Below are 17,334 nucleotides of genomic sequence, written 5' to 3' on the forward strand. Positions count from 1 at the left end.
TTTTGTTGGTAATACGGTTTGGCTGTGTCCCCACCCAAATCTCATCTTGAATTGTAACTCCCACAATTCCCATGTGTCATGGGATGAATCTGGTGGGAGGTGATTAAATTATGGGGTGGGTCTTTCCTGTGCTGTTGTCAAGATATTGAATGAGTCTCATGAGATCTGATGGTTTTAAAAATGGGAGTTTCTCTGCACAAGCTCTCTTTTTGCCCTGCTGCCATCCTTGTAAGATGTGACTTGCTCCCCCTTGCCTTCCGCCATGATTGTGAAACCTCCCCAGCCATGTGGAAATGTAAGTCCATTAAACCTCTTTCTTTTGTAAATTGCCCAGTCTTAGGTATGTCTTTATCAGCAGCATCAAAATGGACTAATATAGTTAGGCCTTGTGAAAATGCATCACTTTTACCGATCATTAGAGAAATGTAAACCAAAATGAGATACCATCTCCCTCTACTCAGAAAGGCAGTTATTAAAAAGTGGAGAAACAATGGGTACTGGTGAGGCTGTGGAGAAATAGGAAAGCTTTTACACTGTTGGTGGGAATGTAAATTAGTTCAACCATTGTGGAAGACAGTATGGTGATTCCTCAAGGATCTAGAACCGGAAATACCATTTGACCCAGCAATCCCATTACCAAGTATATACCCAAAAGAATTTAAATCAAGATACATGCACACATGTATTTACTGCAGCACTATTTACAATAGCAAAGTCATGGAACCAACCCAAATGCCCATTAATCATAGACTGGATAAAGAAAATGTGGTACATATACACCATTAACTACTACACAGCCATAAAAAGGAATGAGATCATGTCCTATGGAGGGACATGGATGAAACTGGAAGCCATCATCCTCAGCAAACTAACATAGGACAGAAAACCAAATACAGCATGTTCTCACTCAAAAGTAGGAGTTGAACAATGAGAACACGTGGACACAGGGTGGGGAATAAGGCCTGTTAGCGGGTAGGGGGTGAGGGGAGGGAACTTAAAGGACAGGTCAATAGGTGCAAAACACTGCCATGGCACACATATACATATGTAACAAACCTGCATGTTCTGCACGTGTATCCTGGAACTTAAAGTTAAAAAAAAATACAAAATAAAAGTGTCACTGAAGGAAAAATGAATGGAGGAAATAAATCACTGTGCAAGGGAAAGAAAGGTGTGATGGCTTATCAAGAACTAACCTCCATTTGAATAAGCTAAAATTAATGACTAGCCACAATTATGCATCCTGTAAATCCCAAAGAATGAAAACCATCTCATTCTATTAAATTGGATGGCCCACCACTGCCCATTCGCTCAGCACAGCAGTGGAGACAGATCACCCCCTGATCTGTCTTGTATCTAGAAGGCTATTGAAATGACCACTGGACTGACTTGAGAATGATTTCATCAGACAATTGGCCAAACAGTCAATTTAGCAGTCCTTTGCTTGTTAGCAACTTGCCCTCCTTTCACCTGCCAAGGAATTGTTTAATTAACTTGATTGCCTAGATTAACTAGGTCAGTTGTTTTATGAATAGACACTGCCTTCAAACTTGGATTCACAAATAATTTATTGAAGATCGTGCTTTATTCTGAGATACAGAAGGTACAACACTAGAGGTCAGTAGTTCAAGGCTCTTCTCCTTTTTGGTAACTGAAGAACTACGAGACTTTTTATGTTTTGGTGTCTTCATCTGGAAAATGGGCTGAGCAGTGACTTTGGGGCTCCAAGTTGCTGTTAATATTCTCTGATGCTTCAATTCTGGTAGCAAAGCAGAGAAATGCATTTGGAAACTCCCATGATGCATTTTACACCGTCACAGGAAGTTTTATGAGATATGAGACCTTCTCGTGGCACAATTCACTTCTCCATAGGCAAGAAATTAGTAATTGGTTTCCTCAGTGAGCTTGACCTAATTCAACCTACACATTCTGGAGGGCAATTGGGCAGAAAAACCTCAGAAGCTATATAGCCAAATAAAACTTTCTGACTTTAGGAGTTAGGTAATATATTTTCAAAACAAAGAGTATACTTGGGAAAGTTCCTTTGTGACATTCAACATGGAATAACACAAAGTTAGAACTTGGGGGCTTTGACTAAGAAAGTGTACACAGGAAAGACCAGGCTGGAGAAAACACTGAGTTGAAGGCAAATATGGATCATGAAGATATAAGTTGCTTGGTTCAGGCTGGGTCTGTGATGAGAGACTACTATCATTACAGACATGTTTTACTTGCATTATCTCATTCCTCTTTACTAAAATAAATAAATAACCCTCTGAGGTGATTACGGATCTTATCTCCATTTTGCAGATGGTGAAATGAGGACTCAGACCATGCATCAGCCATTGCTTAAATCCAGGTATGTCTGACACCAAAAGCTTTACCCAATCTTTTAGGATACATTCAGCTGCCAAGTAGGCTGGTGCTTAGTTTTGGAGATACAGGTCCATACTGAGTGGTCAGACCATACATTTCCTCATAAAATCTCTTGTGGTCACATTGGATGCCAGTCTGATGGCTTGGGGTTACTAGGTCATGTCGAGGTAGTATGCAGAAGTTGAGTTTAAGGAAAAAGGATGATTAAAATCAAAGAGCATATCTTTCAGATTGAGTTGAAATCCTGAGACTCCCCTCCCATCCACTTAGGCCAGAAGGGAAACAGTGTGAAATTGAACACAGAAATAATGTTGAAAGGGATATATATTAGAAAAAAATAACTCAAGGGGGTTCAATCAGAAGCACCTAATCTTATCTCACCAGACACCCCTTCACATAGTCTCAGCTCTGGTCTTCACATCTCTTCACTGCAGAGGGAGAAGTAAGATCTGCCCACTCTGCCTCTCCAGCATGCTGTAAAAGTAAATGAGGCCGGGCATGGAGGCTCATGCCTGTAATCCCAGCACTTTGGGAGGCCGAGGTGGGTGGATCACCTGAGGTCAGGAGTTCAAGACCAGCCTGGCCAACGTGGTGAAACCCTGTCTCTACTAAAAATACAAAATTAGCTGGGTGTGGTTGCACATGCCTATAATCCCAGCTACTTAGGAGGCTGAGGCAGGAAAATCACTTGAACCCGGGAGGCAGAGGATTACTGATATTATTTATTTATTTATTTATTTATTTATTTACTGAGACAGGGTCTTCTTACTCTGTCACCAGGCTGGAGTGCAGTGGCGTGATCTCGGCTTATTGCAACCTCAGAGCCGAGGCCGCACCATTGCACTGCAGCCTGAATGACAAGAGTGAAACTCTGTCACAAAAAAAAAAAAAAAAAAAAAAGTAAATGAAAATGTGTGAAAAGTGTTTAAATCTTATTGAAATTGTTTAAATGAATTCAGGGAGCTCTTTGTTATGCATTATTACAAATTATCATTGGTATCATAAGTATCAACCATTTAAGAGAGCTCTACCCTATCTCCATGCAGAGACTTTTTTCTGCCACCCACTCAGTGGTTTTTGATAAAACAGATCTTTCTGTTGTAAAGAAAACCAGCAGCTGGCTATAAAACTATTTGTTTGGGATGATCTTTTAAATGACACAACTCTAGCAAGTTCCCACTCCATAATATACTTTTGAGCTCTTCCTTTAACCCTTTGCATAGTCTCGTCTCTTTCCTCTGTGTGTGTGTGTGTGCATGTGTGTTTACGTGTTTGTTAAAGCCAGACTCCCAGGACTGAGACAGAACAAATGAATGCATCCTCAGGGGAAATGCTAAATCAGTGACATGAAGGTGATTTAAAGGTCTTGAGGGTCATCCAATAGTATTAAGCTTAAAGCATAGCCCTGACTTCCGAGGAAATAGAGCCAGCTGAAACTAGCATCCTCAAATTTAAAAAATAAAATAAAAAAGAATGTTGTATTACCACAACTCCCATGTTAAAATAACTCAAAAAGAGAAAGACATTTCCAGAGAGAAAATAATTTTTTCTCTAGATTCATTACATAGGCGAATTCAGTGCTTTTCTGAAAAGCTCTGTGCAGGATGCTTTTTAACTCAATTTAGTCCCCACTTTAAATTCTGTTTCTCAGGGCAAGAAAGCTTTTTTTAGAGCAGAGCCAGGTAACAGTCAGCCTCCTAGATAGTCTGAAGCTTATGAAAGTCATACTCATGCCTTTCATCTCTCCATAAAACTGTACACTCTCCTGATTACCCCAAATTACAATGTTTGCTACTACTCTCTTTAATCAGATTTGAGCAATTCTGTTTAGTTAAAAAAAAAAAATCAAATGGCATTTCCCTTTCATAAGGCTTTACACTTCATAAGAGGAGTGAATTCTGTTATTCTTCATAGCTCCCCATGAGAGATTTTTCCATTAATGTTTTGAAGCCATGATTGTTGTATATCAAGATACTCAGTCTTGGCCCCATGGTGGTGGATTGGATTACTTTGCTGATTTCTTACCTGCAGTGTAAGACTCCCATGTAGATTAGGACATGGTTTAAGAGGAATTATCTCCTTTTTTTAATAGATCACATACTGAGCCTCAAGCTCCAAATTCAACAGAAAATCAAGCTAATTGTTCATTTCTTCCAGGATATCTCTGAAGGATAATTGACCTCTGCAGAGCAACTTCTTAGTAGGAAACTAAATAATTAAGTTGAAGGAAATACATTTCTTGTTCATGATTCCAGTTGTAAAGGGTTTTTTGTATCTGTGATGAGATCATAACCCTGCATGCATTTTATACAAAAGATAAGCGCACGTGTTTCCCCAGTCTGATTGAACTAGCTATTTTAAGCAGGACACATATCCAAATAACTATTATAGATAAAATCTATACCTTTTAAGGTTATTGAAACAAAATATTATCACTTAAATCAGGCCTCTCCTCATCTAATCTGCACCAATTGGGTTAATCCTTACACTAAAATCACACTACAAAACGATCTGGAAACATACAATATAGACAGTTTTATTAAATAATAGGTTTCATTGTTTTCCTCAACTGGCACGTTTATATTATTTTAATATACTGTGCCTAAGTGCCTATCCTATACATTTGCAGCAGTGGCAGTGATTCATACTTCCCAAACAATAAGAAGAGAATGCTATCCACAAACTCCTAATTCAGTAAGTGCACAAATCAACAGTCCTGATGAGGCACTTGTACTTTTGATGCTGTTTACAAGCATCTCAGCAAAAAACATAATATACCGTCTCAAAATAAGAGCACACCGAAAGAGACCTGGTATTTGCCCCAAACTCATTAAAAATTACTCTTCAATTACAGAGGCCTTGGCATTTCCTAGAATCAATTCCAATTTAAATCAATTCGGTCAACGTAATTTTAACTTAACAGTTATAACCTCCAAACAAAGTTTTGACATTAAATATTTCAAGGTGCTAGAGAAAAAGGAAATGGTGTTCCCCAGCACAGCCTGAGGCATGGGAAGTCTGCCCTCAGAGAGGACAACTTTGCTAGCTCACTGCACATCCTAACCACCCCCAAAGTCTCTAATTTGTAAATTGCTGAATCAGTTTGTGCACATTTGGAAAATTACTGCTTTCCTGCAATTTTCTGTAAGCTATTGCTAAATTGTTCTGTTGAATGTTAGTGAAAAATTATATTTTTAAACCACCTCTGAATCCTAAAAGCCCATGGCACAGTGTTCTGTTTATGTGAGCAATTTAGCTTTATTAAGCAGCATGACATAGACTGAGCGAGCTAAGATAAGCTTGGTACAGTATGTGCCCCAGAATCATTAGCCAGAGAAGCTAATCAGTCTCCATCCTGATTTTGAGAGTGGAATGGACACCCAGCAAGGAAAGGGGTTCTCTTTGGGCTGCTCTCCAAATAGACCTGACTCCCTAGTTCGCCTTGGATATTATTAGAGAAATTGTCCCAGACAGTGGAAGTTTGGAGAATAGCACTTTCTAGACAGCATTTATTTCTGAATTTCTCTGTATTCAACCTTTTACCAAACCACCAATTATAGGGTTTGCTTTGCTCACCTTGGGCAATAAGGTAATATGATGCCCAAAAAGAGTTCAAAGTACTGTATTCCAAAGGCAGAATTTGTCCATTCACTGGAAAAATGGATTAAGGTAACCCAGTTACAACTCCAAAGATGAGAAAGACACATTTAAAGTTATCTGTTAGCATACAAAGTGATTGTAGCTCTGCAGACCAAGGCAACAGAAATGGTTACTGAAATCTGTTAGTCCGTTCATGCCCTCCGACTCATCCCCTGACTGGAAGTTTTAGAAAGGACGTATTGAAAGAAAACTTGCAGAAATTCAGTGAATCGTCCTGTGATGTGCTCTTATGTTTCACTGTGAGAAGTAATATTCTTGCTGAGCAGTTTGTTCCACTATAAATCTTTAGATATGCAGCCTTCTCTAAGATTATTGTATGAATTTAGACACACCATTCTGGAAACTAAATTAGCCCGCATTTACTGGGAAGTTGAATGCAGCCAGACTAATGGTAGTGCAAGTGTAATTGGTTCCCACCATGTGTCACTGTGTATACGTCTCAAACCCCAGAAAAGATGCATTATGGGACTAATTTTTAAATGTTAATGGATATTGGACACTTGCCAGACACCCAGCTGTGCACAAAACACTGAGATGGTAAATAGCTCATGATCTGTTTAGAAACAAATGATGATGGTTTTAGGATTCCATGGGACTGACGACATGGCTACTAGCTCAGACTTGGAGGCTGACCCCATTAATGGCATTGAAGGGAAGCGTTCTGATTTTTACCATCAAAATTAAAGAGCAAGGGCGTTGTGTTAAAGCCTAAATTATTTTTGATTAATATTAAGGAAAGTCTAGTCTCTCACACCTATTAACCTTACCTGTGTTAACATAGCTGTTTGACAAGTGCTTTTGGTTTGTTTGCCTGTTTTCCATGGGATCGGGTCAAAATGAGAATGTCTTTATCAATTAGCTTGGGTGTGAAAGCTGCAGTCAGAATGACCTGCTCACTTGTGCTTGCAAAGACAGCCTCGCTCCCCCACCACACGCCTGCCACAGGGCTGACAGAATGGCAACAGGTTTCCTTTCAGTTGATCTGTTGCTCTTATTTTAATTGAAAGTCAACGAAAGGAGCATTTTCTGTGCATTCTTTCTCCAAAAGGTCTTACTAATTGTATACACTCTGTCGGCCAAGTCTACTAGAAATGGCTTCTTTTTGTAAAAAAAAAAAAAAAAAAAAAAAATTGATGATGAGCTGTTTTTGATTAAAATACCATTAGGAAGAAGTATCATTCTTAGCATAAACATAGGAGAGAAATGGAGGCAGGGCGCTGCAGCCTACTGTTCCTCTGGAAAGAGGCACAACAGGCTGGTGTATTCTGCATCTAAAATGCCATCTGAGGCTATCAGCATGGCTTAAATATTTCATCAGCCAAGGAGAATATGAACATGAGCCGAGCTGGTCTGACATCATTTCTGGAGATGTGTGAGAAGCACTAGGGGAGCTCTAGTGTGTTGGCAGTTCAACCACTAGCAATTTGTGTAGGATGAAAGCAAGAGAAAATGACAAAGGAGGGAAGGTGCTGCCATCTGAATTCAGCTAGCACAAAAGTAAGAAAGTTTGGATTGTGAGGATTTTTGGCAATGATGCTACTCTTTTAGAAATTAGTAAAGATAACTACTTCAGGAGGTGGCTTTATGTTAGAAAACTTTGTGGATGGATCTTCCGAGTAGCCAGCTTTCCTATTTACATCTTGTATTATTTTATAGTCCTTAGCAATAAGAGGAGTCAAGCTGTGGTGTTGGTCCATTTTCTTCAAGGGCAGTTTAGACCAAAAGACTCTGATGACTGAAAGATACAGATTCAAATCCTGGTCCTGCTGCTTACCAAAAACAGTGTAATTTGAGGCACATTGCAGCCTCTCCAAACTCTGCTTCTGTAACCCTGAACAGGATTATGATTAAAGGCATGCAAAAGCACCTAAGGCACAAGAGTACTCATAAATGCCAATAAGTAAAACTTTGGTCATGTCATGTAACAAGAGACAATACCATTTTGAAGCTCTTTATATTTTTTCCTTATTTTAAATTGCAAGAATATAGTATTAAAAATAATAAAAGAAAAATAACATTTTTCTTTAAAACTTTTTCCTTTTTGATAGAAGCTTACTGGAGGGTGTATAGTAGCAACTGATTTTTGGGTCTCTTCTAGATATTTCACTCTTTTGCATCTTATAATTGCATCTTTAGGAGGGAGAACCTAGGACAAATGACACAGAAAACATTAAAAGGATAGGAATTATTTTTCTGCAAACCCAGTTTCCCCAAATCATCAGAGACTGAAGGTCTGAGTTCCTCACTTACTAAAATACAGATTTTAAAGGCTCAAATGGAATCTGAAATGGACTCTCTCTTCTTATTTGAACTACAGCTATAATTTGGGTTGTCCTACAACCTGGTTTGGGGAGTCAAGTATTTTATTAGAGACTATTGTCAAACCATGGATTCAAATATTACTTTTTGAAAAGAGCTTTATTGAGATATAATTCAAATAACCATAAAATTCATCTATTTAAAGTGTACAGTTCAATGGTTTTTTGCATATTTGCAGATATGTGCAACAATCAACACAGACAATTTTAGAACATTCTTGTCACCTTAAAAAGAAACTCAGTATTAAAACTCTGCTATCCTCTCCCCCAAGCCCTAAGCAACCACTAATCTACTTTTTGTATTATAAATGTCCCTATTCTGTGTTTTCATGTGAATAGAATCATGCAACATGTTTCTCTCACTTAGCGTAATGTTTTCAAGGTTTACCCATATTACAGCAGATATCAATACTTCATTCCTTTTAATGGCCAAATAATATTCCATTGTCTGTTGTTTATCTGGTTGTCAGTTCATGGACATTTGGATTGTTTTCCTCTTTTGTCTTATAAATAATGCTGCTATAAGCATTCATATACAAGTTTTTGCAGAAACATAGATTTTCTTTTCTTTATTTTTTATATTTTTATTTTTATTTTTAAGATGGAGTCTTGCTCTGTTACCCAGGCTGGAGTGCAGTGGTACTATCTCAGCTCACTGCAGCCTTTTCCTCTTGGTTCAAGTGATCCTCCCATCTCACCCTCCTGCGTACCTGGGATTACAGGTGCACACCACCACATCTGGCTAATTTTTTGTGTGTTTTTAGTAGAGACGGGGTTTCACCATGTTGGCCAGACTGGTCTCAAACTCCTGACCTCAAGTGATCTGCCCATCTTTGCCCCCCACAGTGTATACTTTGGAGCGGAATTGCTGACCATATGGTAATTGTTTAATCATGTGAGGAGTTGCCATGCTATTTTCCAAAGCAGTTGCACCATTCACATTCCTACCAGCAAGAATAAAGGTTCTGATTTCTCCCTATCTTTGCCAATACTTACTGTTATCTAACTTTTTGTTTTTAGCCATCCTAGTGAGTTTAAAGTGGCATCTTGTGGTTTTGATTTGCATTTCTCTGATGACTAGTGACGCCGTACATCTTTTCCTGTTCTTGTTGACCATATCTGAATCTTAATCGTTATTATAAGGTAGCATCGAAGTGAGTAGACTTTAGAATCAAATAACTAACTGCAATACCTTATTAGCAAATGGCCATAAAAGGAGAAGTTTATTAATACTGCCCAAAGTTCTGAACACTGAGCTGTGGATAAGAGTAAATGAATATGTGAGTAAACTTGTGTGAAAGCAATAGCATAGGATACTTCCCTACTGAACTCACTATTGGCTTTGCCAGTCAAAAGACTTTTGTGGCAAGGAAAAGGGATGTATACTTCTCTTCCCATCTCAGAATATCAGATCTAGTTGAAGCCATCGATGCAAAATGTTATTTTAGACATAAGAAAACTGAGGACTAGGGAGTTAAAGTGACCTGCTTCAGCCATTTAGTGACAGCACCCATGTCCCTGGCCCTGACCTGTCAACCCTTTGACACTGTTTCCTCTCCCCTGCTCCATCCTCCACAGGCTCTAATTCTACTTCTCATCCGTTCTTGTAAGCCCCTGGGAACCCTTTAGACCCCAGATTTTATAATAGGCCCATGTGATCTCCTCGTGTTAGCCTGCTGTCCAAAATACCTGTGATTACTTTGTGTGCTTAGGTGTGTGTCTTCGTTTTGAAATATTTTGTTTTTCAAAATGCCATGAGTTCAGCATGATACATTCGAAAGTTAATTACCTAAGTGAGTAGGATCACAAGGATATAGATTTGAATGGTTCCACACAGACCATCTTCAAACTCTTCTCCCAAAGCAGGCAACCTCCTGCGACTGCCTCTGACAGATGGCTACCCAGCCTTATCTGGAACACTTTCTCAAGAACTTGTAACTTTCAGATGTAGTAGAACTCTAGTTGTCAGTAAGTCCTCTTCTATACTGAGCAAGATCTGCCTCCCTAACTTTCCCCATTGGTCTTAGTTCTGTCTTACAGAGCAACATCCAATAGAAACGTAAGTTCCTTCCTCTTCTAAAATTCAGACCTTCTACTAGTTGCAATCATCAAATAGTTTCCCTTCCCCAAGGTTTCTCTTCTTCTGATAAGTCTACTATTGAAGGTCTTTAGAGATTCTTCATACTTGCCTGTATTCCTCTTTCTTAGTTTGCTTGCCAAAATGCAAGCTCCCTCAAAGCAGAGAGTTTGTTTACCTTATTTAACACACAGTATTGCATCCCCAGCACCTAAAAAATGGGCTAGCACTTAGAGTGCAAGAAATGGTTTTTGAATACATATCTGTTGAGTGATTGAATCCCAGTTGCCCTCTGAGGATGCGCAGTAATTTGTGATGTCTTGTATCCAGAATCATATCATATTCTCCAGAGAATGTTTGACTAGTATTAAGTAGAAGGAGATTTCTCCCTTTTGTAGAAGCTTAGATAACTAATTTCATAACCTCATGCCTCTGTGCCTATAACTCTATAAACTAGTAATGAGGAACTTCCTTGCTTTGAAGGGCTATAATGAACCACTGCAAGAAAATTTTATAAATATAAATGTGCTACTGATGACAATCGAACTGATAACCTTTTATAGTTCATGTTACCATTTCATTCACACTTTTTCAAGTATACTGTAATGACTTAAATGAAAGTAAATGCCCATGTGGCTTAAAGAATTTTAAGACATTCTAATGATGTCAGGATATCTAGCTGAACAATATGAGATCTAGGGCAATGGACATCTCCATTCTTTCTTGGAAAATGAATACCACAGTCCCTTGGTATTCATGGAGAATTGGTTCCAGGATCCATGAAGATGCTCAAGTTCCTTAGTTGGCCCTTATTATTCACCAATTTTGATTCAGAACCTGCAGATATAGGGGCCAATTGTATCCTGAAGAAGGCTTGTATGGGAAAGACAAAGCCCCTATATTTTATAATTCCATTAAAGTTTCACCCTTACGAAAATCATAACAGTGTACAATGAGTTTAATGTCCTTTAATGTCCTTGAAATACCTGCTGAATTGTAATCTTCTCCAGGTGAATTGGTTTCTCTCTTTAAATCTTAATGATGTCCGGATGTATTAGGCTGTTCTTGCATTGTTATAAAGAAATGCCTGAGACTGGGTAATTTATAAAGAAAAGAGATTTAATTGGCTCACTGTTGTGCAAGCTTTAAAGGAAACATAGTGCTGGCATTAGTTCAGCTTCTGGCAAAGCCTCAGGGAGCTTGAAATCAAAGCAGAAGGTGAAACAATAGCAGGTACTTTACATGACGAAAGGAGGAACAAGTGAGAGAGAGAGTATAGGGGGAGATACCACACACTTTCAAATGACCAGATTGTCAGAACTCACTATCTTCACCATCCAGAGTTCTGGATCACAAAGACACCACCAAGCTATGAGGGATCTGCTCCCATGATCCAAACATCTCCCACGAGGCCCCACCTCCAACACTGAGGATTATAATTCAAGGTGAGATATAAAGGGGACAAATGTCCAAACAATATCACTGGGAATGAGGTTATGATGCTGGGGTCTACAAGGAGAATACAGGAAAAGTCCCTATCGAATAGTATGAATAAGTAAAATAAAAGCCCAATCTTGCCAGCACTGAGCATAGCAGGAAGAAAAGAAGTAAAATAGAGAGTGCAAGTGCATCGAGATATGCAGACAACTCTCCTCCTCTGCCCCCTTCCTGTCATGGAGTCACATCCCAAGAGGGGATGATAACTTAAAACTTACAGTTATAAGGGAACTCAGGAACAATGGGACAAGTGCCAGCATGCTATTCGAGACTCCAGGTCTCTAGGACATCCTCAGCCTTTGAAACCAAACCAAGTCCCCATGGTGCAGGATCAGTAGCACAAAGGCAGCCCCAGGGAAGAGGCCAGATGGATGAACCAGAGGCTGAAGTGAGACTGGTTAAAGCAGAGGTGACTGCTATCTAGTTAACTGGCAACTCGAAGTATTCAGGAGAGAGGGGGCTCATAAAGGAGACTCAGACCAATTACAGAATACAAAGACACACATTGTCCCAGCATATGCTAGTGTGGTTTGAGTACATTCGTGACCCCACTACTAATCTACAGGGAGTGGCACATGGGGAAATCCATGTCAGAAGAGATGGGAGATATCAACCTGTCACTGCAACGCCTACGCTACACCAGGAGATCTGAGTCCTTAGAGTTCTCCCAACTTGTCTGCGTGACTCTCCCACACTGTAATATTCTACTCTGCATCTCCATGCTTAGGTCTTTCTCCCATATCAGCACGAATCCAATAAATTGTAACAATGCCCTGAACAAGAGATATATATATTTTTTTAGAGACAGAGCCTTGCTCTGTTGCCCAGGCTGGAGTGCAGTGATGTGATCAGCTCACTGCACCCTCTGCAGGATTCAAACAATTCTCCTGCCTCAGCATCCCAAGTAGCTGAGATTATAGGCACCTACCATCACACAGGGCTAATTTTTTTTTTCATTTTTGAGACGGAGTTTTGCTTTTGTTGCCCCTGCTGGAGTTCAGTGGCGTGATCTCGGCTCACTGCAACCTCTGCCCCCTGGGATAAAGTGATTCTCCTGACTCAGTCTCCTGAGTAGCTGGGATTACAGGCGTCTGCTGCCGCGCCCAGCTAATTTTTTTTTTTTTTTTTTTTTAATAGTAGAGACGAGGTTTCACCATGCAAGTCAGACTGGTCTTGAACTCCTGACCTCAGGTAATCCACCTGCCTCAGCCTCCCAAAGTTCTGGGATTACAGGCATGAACCACCATGCCCAGCCAATTTTTTGTATTTTTAATAGAGACAGGGTTTCGCCATGTTGGTCAGGCTGGTCTCAAACTCCTGACCTGAGGTGATCCACCTGCCTCAGCCTCCCAAAGTGCTGAGATTACAAGCATGAGCCACAGCGCCGGGCTAGCAAGAGAGGTCTTAAATGTCACCGGGGTGGGAGGAAGGGAGGGAAACATTCTGGGCTCCAGGGGATACAGGGTTCTACCAGGGCAGCAGATAGAGAGATGCAGGGAAGAGGTTTGCGACAGCACTTGTTCAGGAGCGCCTCTGATGCCTCATCATTCCCTGCTTCTTAAATGAAAATCCCAGACCTGCTCTCTCAGTTCTCAGCGAAGCCACACTACATGGTTTCGTGTTGAGTTTGTGGTTATAATTTTGGACAAGAAAGCACTAAGCTCTCTGACTAAATAGCTTTCATCATTTTCTTCAGTATTTATAAGGTTGTGCATGCAGATACTGAACAAACAGACACAGGAGTGACTGTCTAAGAGAAAAGTACATATTGCAATTGTTTGTTTTGGAAAAGTAATTTCCTCTATCAGTTCATTTTCATCAATTTTATCAATTCACTTAAGTCACCTAATCCAAATGATATGCCACATATTGAAGCAGAAATGGGAAGGGTCGAGTGTTTCAAATCTCTTTCAGTCCTCCGTATTCCTGCACTGAAAATCCCAGGCATTGCCAGCTACAGACTTGACTCCATTCTCAGAGCTCTCAGTTTGGGATTCACGAGCCTATTGTGTTACTGAGCTGCATGGAGAGGAAAAAGCCATGTTCATCCCTTCAAGCTGTCTGTAGTCGTTATGTGATGTGATGTCTCACCCAGGTTGTGTAACAATATGTTGCACAGGAGTTCCTAACAGGAAAACAAGTGAAGCTTTCCTGTATGCTGCTAGAATTGGTGAATATTCCCAATATTTTTTTTAAAGCAAGGTATAATCAGAAAATATATGATTCCCTTTCTTGACAGATTGATACCCAAAGCAGATTTCACAGATATACTAATTTTAACAAATCCATCACTGGAAATTTTTTATTTACAGAACTCATCGCAGCCTCCTCTTAATGTAATGAGATTTCATAATGAAGTCCAAATACAATCTGGTAGAGGAAAAGGGCATGTAACACTGATTCTAATAAGCCTGACTAAAATCAATAATGTTGTTAGTTTCCCTGAAACCAGCCTGCATTGGCTCACGGAACCATGTTCTGCCTAGAGCACAATATTAGTGGTTTATGTTGTATCAGGCAGATTTCTTCCATAGTGGGAAAAAAGAGAGAAACTTAAAGAAATTAAGAGGTGTTTTAAAATGTGTCTTTAGGTTTCAAATGACCACAAATTTGTTGGCTTCTCTCTTTTAATCCATGCTTGCTTCTGTGGAAATCACTTGATGACATCCTTGGCACCTGCTGGTTTCTCTGTGCCTATTTCTTTATCATCCTTACTGCTGTCTCCTTTCCCACGTTCGAGGTCTCATGAGTAGGAGGCTGCTTACAAGTGTGTTTTGAGGAAGGTGTACAGAGAGAATCCTGTATCTAGAAATCACTGTTAGAGACCAAAATCTCAGCAATACAGACATTCTTTCACATGAAGGCATTGTCTGGTTAAAATGCAAACACCCATGGTAGAGTTAGAGGAATTTAAAACGAAACAGTTAAATTCTGACTGTGGAAAGCAAAGAGAGAGGCCTGGAGGTCCACCCGTCACTCAAGAAATGTTTGGCAGAGGGTTCTAAACATCCGGCGAGGGTTTACAGGCAGGAGGGCAGCTTCCTGGGCACAGGACAAATGTGCAAAGAGGGGAGAATGGGAGAAGGGAAGTGAGAGTTGGATTCATCTTGATAACAGTATTGAGTGTTGTCTATCTATGATGCAATTGTCCAGTGCTTTGCATCTATTAACTCACTAAACCTTCAAAAGGCTCTATGGGGTAGATACTATCATTGTCCTCACGCTACAAATGAAGCATCAAAGACCAGAGTCACATCCGTGGTTAAGAGGAACTGTAAATTGGTGATACTCTAGGTTCTATCTCCAGCCTTCCCCTCTGTATGGAATTTCTTGCCTTCATGGCTCATCTACTCTTCTGGTGTTAATAGCCACCTCTGTGTTGTTGACTTCCAAATCGGCACCTCTCTTTCTAATCCAAGCTTCAGAGGCTGTGCAGAAACAGTAACAAAACAGAAAATTCTTGCTGTCAAGTCCAATGACCCCCTGCTCCTGATAAGATTTATAGGCAAGTAAAATCAGGTTTATTAAGTAAGTCATAAAGAGGGCTGTGTCGCTTGTGGGGGGCTCTGGGATGGGCATAATGAGTACACATCTTGGTTGATTCTTTGTTTGGAAATATTCCTCAAACTTTATGTCTTAGTTAAATTTATCTAAATAGAAATCCTCTTTTGCCCCTCAAGGCTGACTCTCTGAATCGCTATCCCACTGCATAGAGTTCATAGCTCTAAGCAATTGCTCTAATTTTCCAGGCCACCTGGGTTTGCCTCAATCCCAGTCTTGCCAAATGGTGCAGTGGGCAAGTATCTGAGAAACTCCCGTGTTCATAAAATTTGAGTAGAGCTTCTCCTTGTGACCATTTCATCTTCCAAGGGCCAGCTCACATCTTATGTCTATTTGTGCACTGGACCTCCCATAGAGCTTATTTATCTGATGCATATAATGCACCTTAAAAGTGTTAGCCAATCGTTCATATGTACTCGACATGTTTCTCCAAATACATTGTGAGTACATGGACAAAAAGCACTACATCTTGTATACTTTGAAGCAGCTAAAATGGAGTAGTACTGTGGAGGTGCTCAAAAAGGGTAGATTAATTGGCTGATTACAGAGTGGGTCCAGGATCCTGAAACAATAGAATGAGTCTACTGATTCTGATTTTCTCCATCTGTGTGGATGTTAGCAGAGAGTTAAACAGATCAGAAAAAGCTATCTGGGTTCTGGACATTGTCCTGAACCAGAACAGTGGAGTCTGGTTCAAATTCAATTAAACTTAACACAGGAAAATGCCAGAGAGAGAACAAAGCCAAACAGCCCAAGGTAGCTCCATTTTAATTTCATTTTTAAGCCTAAAATCAAATCAGCTGATGCCGAGTGCCTACTGTGTACAAAGAAGCCTGTGCAAATCGACAGATACCTGAGAGAGCTGCCTTCGCTTAACCCAAACACCTTTCACGGCAGAGCATCGGACTTGGAGACAGAGCAATGGGCACCATATTCCACACATGCCTCAAAATCCAGGAACAAATTATTTAAACTCTCTGAGCCTCATGGAATTTTTGATTTGTTTGTTTGTTTTATGATGTGCTTGCATCTGAGCAGCAGGAAAGACTAGAGCCATCTTGCTTCCATGTGGAGCCAGAGAATTAAACCAACCCTGGAACTCAGAGGTGGTGCACTTCAATTTGACACACCAGACTTCTTTAGTCTTTGCTCTCTTCAAGAGCCTGTGCTAGACCCTGTGTTGTATGACAACGTGACTGCGACCCCCAAACTGCTGCAGTTAACTTATGACTATGAAGACCCAAGCTGAGGATGAATCAGTGCCCTATAAGGACAGCAGAGCAGAAATATGACAGCTAGTGCTTATACTGAGGACATCATTGTGCCCCAGAGCCGCCTATGTTAAGCTTCTCGTTGCGTGAGATAAATATTTTCCTTTGTGTTTAAGGCATTTGGATTTGCCCAACCCCTGCCTTAACACTGTCTGCAAAAGAGTAGAAAAAAAAATTCTCCTATCTAGAGTATTTCTTCTTTCCTGCCTCTACTTAAATTTTTTTTTTACAAGTATGTACATAGAATTTAAAAATATGTACACAGAATACTAAAAATGTGAGGTAATAATAATAACATGTTTCTCAGAGGGATGGTGTGAGGATCAGTAACATAAATATGCAAAAAATACTGTAGCCTCATTAATAATTTCCTTTATTATCTTCGTCGTCACACCACCAGACTCCCTTCCTTTGCTCTCTTCCCAACAACACTGCCTGCCGTCAGTGGCACGGAGTCAGGCAGGCAGCGCTACAGAGTCCCTTCAGAGCTAAGACAGCAGGGATGGAGAGAGCTAAGTGCTGTCAGTTATGTTGGCTAGTGAGGAAGAAGGGGGTTAGCTGCTTCACTCACAAT

The sequence above is a fragment of the Macaca fascicularis genome, chromosome 1 (assembly GCF_037993035.2).
Source record: "Macaca fascicularis isolate 582-1 chromosome 1, T2T-MFA8v1.1".
Lineage (NCBI taxonomy): Eukaryota > Metazoa > Chordata > Mammalia > Primates > Cercopithecidae > Macaca > Macaca fascicularis.